Below are 9717 nucleotides of genomic sequence, written 5' to 3' on the forward strand. Positions count from 1 at the left end.
TCTATTTTTGCAATCTAGTAATTTTCCACCTAACCACCAAAAACTGCACAGTTATTGTTAATAACTTTACATTTCATTAACCAGGTCTTAATTATTTATAAATTCTTAATTTAGTTCATGAGTCAATTAATCATGCCTTCAGGGCTACCTGAATATTAAAATCAAGTTTTATGTAAGGAATGGCCCAGAATGCATCGCTGTCTACAAAAATGGACACATTGGTTTTCCAATTCCATGCTGCATTCCAATTTGCCTACAGTATGCACTAAGAATATATGATTTATGTCTTGTTCCATGATAACCTAAGTGTGTGTATATATATATATATATATATATATATATATATATATATATATATATATATATATATATACACACACACACACACACACACACACACACACACACACACACACACACACACACACACTTTTGAAGAAAAATTACAAAAATTTGAATGTGTAGCTGAAACGTATGCACATACTGGGACATACAAGCATGACATGTAATAGAAGTGTTGCCTAGTCGCACACACTATCTCATAATACAAACGTCACACAAGAAAATCTAGAAACAGGGTTAGGATTAGAGTTAGGGTTAGCAAGGAACAGCAATGTTGAACATTGGTACATAGTTGTTCCTTCTTGTTTGTACCTCTAAAAGAACATGTATGCACCCTAGTGATAGAACTGTACCTTTGAGTCTTGTTATGGTTTCAAATTACATTCTGATATTTTTTCCATAGAATTTCACTAATGTTCTGTGTGAAGGAAATGCTATGGAAAAATAATAGCAGAATGCAATTTTAGCTTTTCTTCATTCATTATTCCATATGTTACATAATATCATTTAATCATTTAATTTACAATTTTCTTTAAACAAATCTATCTACACCTCTCTAAAATGTATCCTGTCACAAAGCTGTTCCTCAATTCCTCAAAGACTTGTGGGTGGGATTAGGTGTGTTTATGGATCCACACTTCAAAAACCAACAAAATAACCTTGAGATACTCGTTTCAACATAGTAAAATTTGGGACACTAATTCTGATCTCGGATACTATTCAGGGCAATTGAAGGCCAATTAAAATGCAGAAGAGTCATGTTCACAGTCAACTAATAACTGATTGCACATGCCTGGATTAAATAGGTGTCAATCGGCACTTATTATATAAGCAAACTACACAAGGACTGTCCCACATTTGATATATCAAGTCTATTGTTTTATTATTGCTATCTCTGGTGTTGACCTAGTTTTATTTTTTATCATTTTTTTATTTATGTCTTGTTCCATGATAACATGATTGCCCCACCTTGTGCATGCTGTGACTTGTGACTTTTGTTTAGTGATTTGTTTTTTCTTATACCTGACAGTACCTGCCAAAAAAAAAATCATCATCTCTGCCACTTGACCTCATGTAAATAAAGCTATTTTTGCACTTTGTATAAATAAATATAAATTTTAAAATGAATGTATCTTTCCTTATACGAACTTTTGCTGTGTCAAGCCTACTGTGTTCATCTGAGCAATAATGTAAATACACTGTAAAGAAATGTAATCAGAATATATATCATCTTCCAGCTGCCACAAAAAAAATAAGAGCAATGTTCTATAAAGCTTGTGGCAGCATCTGAGGAAGGTGAATGATTTTCATATGCATTATTTATTTGTATACAACTAATCTATACAACAGGCGTCAAATCAGTTTCAGCTGTATACTGACTGTATTTTTTCCCAATGTAGCTAGCTAATGTTTGCATTGAAAGATGTTCTTTTAAGTATGACTAGACAGGTACATGCTAACATTGCTGATTTTATATAGAAACTCATTCATTTTGATTTATAGTTAGGGGGTCTTAAAATGGTAACCAAGAGACTTAATTTTACTCTATACATCCACCAGAGAGAAAGAGAAAGAGAGAGAGAGAGAGAGAGAGAGAGAGAGAGAGAGAGAGAGAGAGAGAGAAATGCGAATAGCATGTCTTTACAGGTAGCTAAATATGGTATATAAGACATAAGGGAACAGAAGCGAACACACTGGTATTCCTCTGTGATCATGAGCTCTAGCACACACTAATGTGTTTAATCCAGCTGCAGCACTGATGGACCCACAGATGGTGAAAGGGGACAGATTATCCAAGCTTTCCCCAGAAATTAAGCCTTTTTGTGAGCTGCAGAGTGAAGTATTCCATTTTTTCCAAGCTGTCTTGTGATTATACTGTTATCGATGTGCAATGAAATAACACTAATTATCAGAAATAGTTTCAGATGTTCTATTTCTGCCAGTAACAAATATTCTGAAGGAGTTTTCATTCTCATCCAATAGATTTGCATCTCTTCCTTTCACACCTTTTTTCACATCTGGATATTGTGATAATCTTGACGTGATGGCTCCATGCCTGGTTCAGCTCACCTCATGCTTTTGGCAGCAGATGCAGCATGTGAGCCAGCAATGATGCTTAATTTCACCTTCTCCATCCTTGCACAAGCCAAGGCCTAAGCTTTGACCTGCTCTATCCTCCAGTCAGAGCCCAGAGTTCCAATAAGGCAAAGATGATGTCATACTATGATTGGAGGGTGAGTGGTGTTTTGTTTACACCCCACAGTAGTTTATATTCTCTGTATCTTTCTGGCCTCCACCCCAGGCCTCTCCATTAACCTATGCTGCCCAGCTCGATGCTCTGTGCTCTGATCCTCTAGATAGAAAAGGCAAAGTTTTTTTTCTAGACTGGATAGCGCTCTATTTATAATAGACATTACTATTACTTGCCTATTTCAATTACTTACCTAATATAGCTAAGTTTAAAATGCTATCTAATCAATTATTAGTTCTTTTTTACTAGACAACTGGGGAACCTTTAGAATAAATCAGCTGACTACCTTTTGCCAACTTCCTACCAACTAAAGAAGTGAAAAAAGGTCTTACCTGTTCAACAAGAAAAATCTAAAACTCTACAAGTTCTAAATTCTTTTACTTTTCTTTTTTCACTCTACTATATATTTTTATTATTTTTGTGTTTGCTGGTTGCCAGGTCCTGTCTGTCACTGTCATTTGTCATCTTTTGTGCCTGAAGATTTTGAGGTATTTAAGCACAGGATTGTCATGGTGGCTTATATTGGTTTAAAACATCCTGTTATAAAGATGATTTTCCCTTGCCAGTTTTCTATATACAGTGTATTAAATACAGTGTATTGGGATTTTACCAAAGTAAAAGTACCAAAGACAGGTTTGTAAAACAATTTTTTTGGTCCATTTGTTGGGTCAAACTCTGAGCCAATTACTTAATAGAAGCTGCAGAACTAAATCATGATCATTCAAAGAAATCTTTTTTGGCAAATGTTTTTATTAGAAGAAGAAGCCATTTGTAAACATAAATGTTTATGCCTTGTCACATACTCACAAACAGAAAAATGGATTTTGAGTTGACCATTCTGACATATATGGGTTGCTGGTATTGAACCACTCCAGTGTCGATTTGGCTATATATGGTGAACCTACACCCTAGTCCCAAGTGCAAACTTTCAAAATTCTTCTGGGATTGTGTTTAGCTCCATCTTTGCCCTCAGCCTTCACTTCTCCAAAACCCTGCCAATTAAATCATCCCCTCAACAAGATGCTACAACGATCATGCTTGACTGTGGGGATTGTGTTTTCAGGATGGTGTGTGTTTTATAGTGTAGCATCTGTGACAAATGGAGCACTTTTGTACAATGTTACATTTTGATCCAAGTAACGCTTTTTCCACGTTTCCTCAGTCTCCAAAACGCCTTTTCGCAAACTCTAAATGGAATTTTTAATGGCTGACTATAAGACTGCAACATGTTTGAGCTGTAGATATAGGAAGCTCTCCAGTTCTGTCAGTTACCCATGAGTTCTCAGATTTTGTTCAAAAGAAATTATTTCTCAACTGGTTACTGATGTTTTTATGCCAAGCTACAGTTGTGACATATTCTTTATTTTTATTTTTTTACTAATGTTAAAAAAAAATGGTGCACTGCATAGTCACAGCAGTGTTCAAAATCTCAATTTATTAATGCAAATATAATTTTTTTATTATTCAAATGAGTGGAAAGTTTGTGTTTTGTATATATTTAAATCAATGCACAGTAAACATTTTCCGTCAGCCACTGCACCTCATGGGACCATGCCATATGTTTGCTCACCTGAGCCACATTCACAATAATTAGCTTAGCACCTAGCACTTTTGTAAGCAGCCCACAGCTCACCTCACTATTTGTTTATCGGATGTCGTTCACAGTATTCTTAGTTCACATACAGGTTTTTGCTTTCTTTGCTTACTTAGTCTTTTGGGTGTTTTATATGTTCTGTTTTCTTGTAAATATATTGCATGTTTGCACCTAAAATATTTTTTTTTTACATATTTGCATCTGCTTTATAAATCTTACGTGACAGTCAAGCCATAGACTCTTAGTCTACTCTGTATGTTGTGCATTGTTATTGGTCCTTTCTAGGTAACTTTCAAATCCAGTCACATTTTTATTTTGTGATTCATGTGTTTATAGCAGGGATGCTTTGAACTGAGTGATTGTAATGCACTGACAGTAGAAAATAATACTTTGTTGTCATTCATTTATTCAGAACACTAAACTATGTGTGTGAGAGATGCTTGACTTATGAGTTAAGTTTGCACATGACATAACTTGATACTATTATTTAAGTGGCACAGTAATTGCAGGGTAGTATAAGTTGATAGCTCTATTACAGATGAGGAGTAATTTGTAAATGAGGAGTTAATAAGGAGTGTGGCACTTAGATGCTTTATAACTGCTGCTTTTAATTAGAAGGGGTGCAATGCTCTGTCAGGTCTAGCAAAATACATATGCCGTGCACATAATCAACTAAAACGATGGAGACAACTGGTGAAGAAACATTGAAAGTGATATGTACAAAGAAAATAAGGTCACAAGGAGTTTTGTATGGGTAGAGCAGAGTAATCAAGGACAGGAATGGTGTCAGCATTTCTCCTAATATGACAGCCAAATGTAATGTGACATATTGTGTGTGTATTGGCGGGTGGGGTGGGTCGCAGATGTAAATCGACAGAACTGCTGGAGCTGAGATACAAGAATAGATGTTAAGAAAGCAAATCAATAGCAAACGCAGCTGCATCCAGAGAATCATCCCAATCCCTGGTACAAAGTGCCCCTGGGCTGCTGGCAAATCCTGAAACCACTCTCATATGTATTAGAGGAGAATTAATTTAATGCTGGAGATGTGGTGTGGTGCAAGTGCTTTGTCTGTTAAATCAGACACAACCAGCTCGCTGATGTATGAGTCCTGTTTAAGAGCAGTTTCCATTAAAGGTGTGTGAATATTCATGGATAATTTCTCTTTGTGGTTTTGTAGCATTGAAAAATGTAAATTAAAGGTATGCAAACCTTTTTAGGAAAGGTACAGTGATGTGTTAATTGGCCTTGTGGGATCAAATAACTTTTTTATAGTCTTCTTTTTTTCAGTACACTCCCTGTTTTGTGTAATATACTAAATGAAGATATAAGTGGATTAATAAAAATATTTATCAAGAAATTTCAATAATCTGTAAAATAATTATTAGCACTAATGGGATAATAATGAGACTAATATAGAGGAAAGCTCTAACAAGAATCTTTGTTCATTTGGACGCTGGAGAGGTTAAGACTTTTGCAGAATGTGCAAAGTGATGAGTGTGAGTTAAAAGCAGAAGTGAAAGTCTGCATGTGTCACCATGGAGACAAGTGTCCAAGGAACAGTGACAGTGTACCCTCCAATGTAACCTTCCTGCTTGCTGGCACATACACACACTATTACCAATCTGAGGGGGATGGGCACTCAATCACTTTAACATCAGGGCTAAAATACCAGTGGCCACTGATCATCAAATCATATGATGACCAGGAGGAGGAGTGGTACAGACGAGATGAAGCGGATACATTATTGATGAAACAATGTAATGCACTAGAAAACCATGAGCTCTATTTTCCCCACATGACCACTCAGTATATTGAGCAGTGCAATGCTACCTCGCTTGAGGCTATATTGCCTCTGGCTCTCATTAACTCCCAGAATGCTCTCTGCTAAAGGTCTTGGAAAAAGCAGCAGATAGATGACTCAGCCCAGGTCAAAGGTTTTTTAGATTATATGCTGTGTAATAACACAACATATTTTCTAGGAGAAAACAATGTAATGCCGCTTTTCTGTCATGTCATGAAGTTTGTTAATGCCACTTTAAGCACGCATGAAAGGTTTTTCACTGAACAGCAGGTGACTTTTAAACAGGTTTCAGAGCCTCAAAATTATATCTGAACACCAAGAAAAAAAAAAAACATGCATATAAAGCTTTTTAGTCTCCGGTGTGGCAAAGCCATCTGTGCTCTTACATAAATATCAGACATCATTTTACTACTAAGTAGACTTAAAGTCAAGCTTATTAAACTTCACAACTAATTCAAGAGATTTCTGAGAACATTCTTTTACCATTATAAGTAATTATATTTGTTTTCTTTAGCCTGATACATGTTCTCTTCTGGTTTGCAATTTGAAATTAATCGAATTTAGCTAGTTTCAGTTAGAAATTGAGGCGGCACTGATGTAAAGTATATAAGTCTTTGGCTAGTTTATGTACAAAATAACACAAAATCATATGCAACAGGTGATAACCTCAGTCAAAAATGCTATGAGCCAGTAAGAAACATGTCTGGATTTAGACTGAGATTTAGCGAACTGTAAAGGTTTTAGGTTTATGTTGTTTTTAGCTAACTTACAGGATTTCAGTTGTTTTAGTGTCCTCTAAAACAAACTATTAGGTCAACCGCTTAAACCACAGGATCCATTGGGACAGACATATACTTCCTTGCAACTACATTAAAACATTCATCTACAGCAGAGGTGGAAAGTTAGCAGTACAAATACTTTGTTACTGTACTTAAGTAGATTTTTCTGGTATCAGTACTTTACTTCTATGTTTATTTTTCAGACACCTTTGTACTTTCACCCATTAAATTTTTACACAAATATGTGTATTTTCAACTTCTTACATTTTCAAAACAGGCTCGTTACTTTAGTTTTAATCTATCCGGTAAAATGTCAATATTTTTTTCTTGTCACTGCACATTTTCAGACCATCAACCAATTTTTTGTTTTTGCACGTGTTTTTTTTTTTACAATCTACCACTGGTGTATCATTTCCTTGCTCTCACACACCACACATGTAGGCTAGTTTATGATGCTAACAATAAGCAAGGCAGAAGAGAACAAGAAGTATGGGGTTAACATGGATGAGACAGAGGGAGTCAGCGATGTAAACATGACTGAGAACAGATACATTCCTGATCACCTGATCGTCATCTTTTCTCTGCGTGTGTTCTATATGGTGAATGTTCATCCTGGATACATTCATTAGGAAACAAAATTTGAAATTCGTTTTTGTATAATAAATGAATAAGGTCTTTTCCATTGTTTCATTTGGTGTCCTGGTGATTTATGTAATTTACAAGAATAAAAACATTTACAAGAATATTTTGTCTTCATGCTCTATGTTGATGATGGTTTCACTAATAATAAACATACATTTGCATAATGCATCAATATTTATTTGGATATAAACAAAACATGATGGTTGTGCTGGTCTAGAAAATAAAGAAACAGCTGTTGACTAATCGAAATTCAGAATTCAATTCTTCTGTAGTATGATAATAATAATGATAATATGACTAGAATCTACCAATAGCCAGAAATCTTCAGAATAAATGAATGCCACCTAAAAGTTATTATGCAATAATTTGCTTGGTCTCATATGAATAGCTATAATATAATTAGAATAAAGAGACTTATTCCACAGCAAGTGTTTCTTGCAGTACTGGCTCACACCCCAGAAGAATGCAAACACAGTATGCTATATTTCTCCACCTCAGCATTTCCTATTTATTTGTCTTTGTACAACTCTGCAATTTTTTTGAAGACTTTTTCGCAGCTCACACTCTGGCTGGCTTTTGGTTTCTCCCACAATCTTGGCTCTAAATACCAGGTTACATGCACATCCAGTATGAAACATTATCCCAGTGATTGGTACAGATCTTGAGGTTCAGTGTGTAATGTATGTGTGTGAGTGAGAAGTAGAGATCGAGAGAGATAGAGAGAGAGAGAGAGAGAGAGAGAGAGAGAGAGAGAGAGACAGAGAGAGAGAGAGAGAGAGAGATTTATAAGCCTTTAGGTTTCCCTTGGTCTGATGGTTGTGTTGATGGATTGAATGTTTGGGTCAGGCTGACACACAGGCCAGCTCACAGCAAGACTTCATTGTGTGCTGCATTGCAGTGAAAAAGAGAAATTCAGACTGCATGTGCATCTAAATAGTCACATACCTAGATGTTTGTGAATGTGCTTGTGCGCATGTTTGTGTGTGCATGTGTGTGTGTGTGTGTGTGTATGTGTGTGGTCCTGGTTCCTCTTAGACATGCATCTTAATCAGAGTGCTCTTTGACCAGTACCTTCTGGCTGATATACTTACCTAATTACCATAGCAGAATAGAACCAACATCTTTAGCAAATTTACAGTTTACACACACACACACACACACACACACACACACACACACACACACACACACACACACACACTCACAGAAAGAAATACCTGCTCTATCCCTTACAAGCATTTCAGACCCTGACTAATTCTAGTAATGCGTTCACCTAGTTGAAGGTGGTATTTATAACAAATGTGCTACAGCCTTCATCCCCTGAGATGCTACATCCTGAATTAATACATAATACATAATACAGGTTCATTCTTAGAGACAATTGGTCAAAATGTGATCAATATATTTTTTCTGTAATATCATACACAACAGGGTGAATGCTACAGTGGGGAACTGAGTGCTGAGTAATGGAGTCGATACTTACTGGGAAACTTCCTCTTCTAGAAAAAAATTTGATTTGATTAAATAGTTTTTTGTCCAGACCAATAAGTAGTTATCAGGATCTATATAATGTCACATATTAAAGCATAATATATAATAGAATTGTATTACACATCATATATATTGTTTCTGAATTTGTAGGAAGTGAAATCTTTAAAATGAGTATATGTTTAAAACTATCTAATAAAATCTATAAAACATCTATGAGTTTCCTCACTTCATTTGGAATTAGATAGATACATGGAATGATGTCATTATTGCTAACTAACATCCATTTCTGTTGGTCTCTCACCACTGAAATAATTAGCCATTCTTGTTCTAACAAGGAGTTGTTTGACTAAGCTAAGTTTTGGGTTCTCCGATGTACAGTTTTTTTTTACAGATATAAATAATAATCTACCTTTGCAGTGATACACAATGCACAGTAAATTTTCCTTATTGGCTATGTTAATGTTCATGCTTAGTCTCCTAAATAGTTGCCTTTTGCATTTTCTCACAGGATATGATTACATTTTTTTTTTTTTTTAAGCAGTTTGATTGTTGAATTAGTTAGCTGATTTTTCAGTATAGAAATACTCCTATCAACAAGATCTTTAACTGATCAGCCCCCTCCCCCTTGCATATTAATAAGGATAACACATATATACCATTATCATTTACTTCTTTATGAAATTAGTTTTTCAGAAAAAGATACTTACACACCTCCAACCTCCTGAACAAAGTTTTCACTGCTAATATTGTTATATATCATTAGCATTCATTAGCTGATAAGTAAGAAATAAAATATTTGTTTTAGATAATTCAA

This window comes from Silurus meridionalis, chromosome 2 (assembly GCF_014805685.1).
Source record: "Silurus meridionalis isolate SWU-2019-XX chromosome 2, ASM1480568v1, whole genome shotgun sequence".
NCBI classification, from domain to species: domain Eukaryota; kingdom Metazoa; phylum Chordata; class Actinopteri; order Siluriformes; family Siluridae; genus Silurus; species Silurus meridionalis.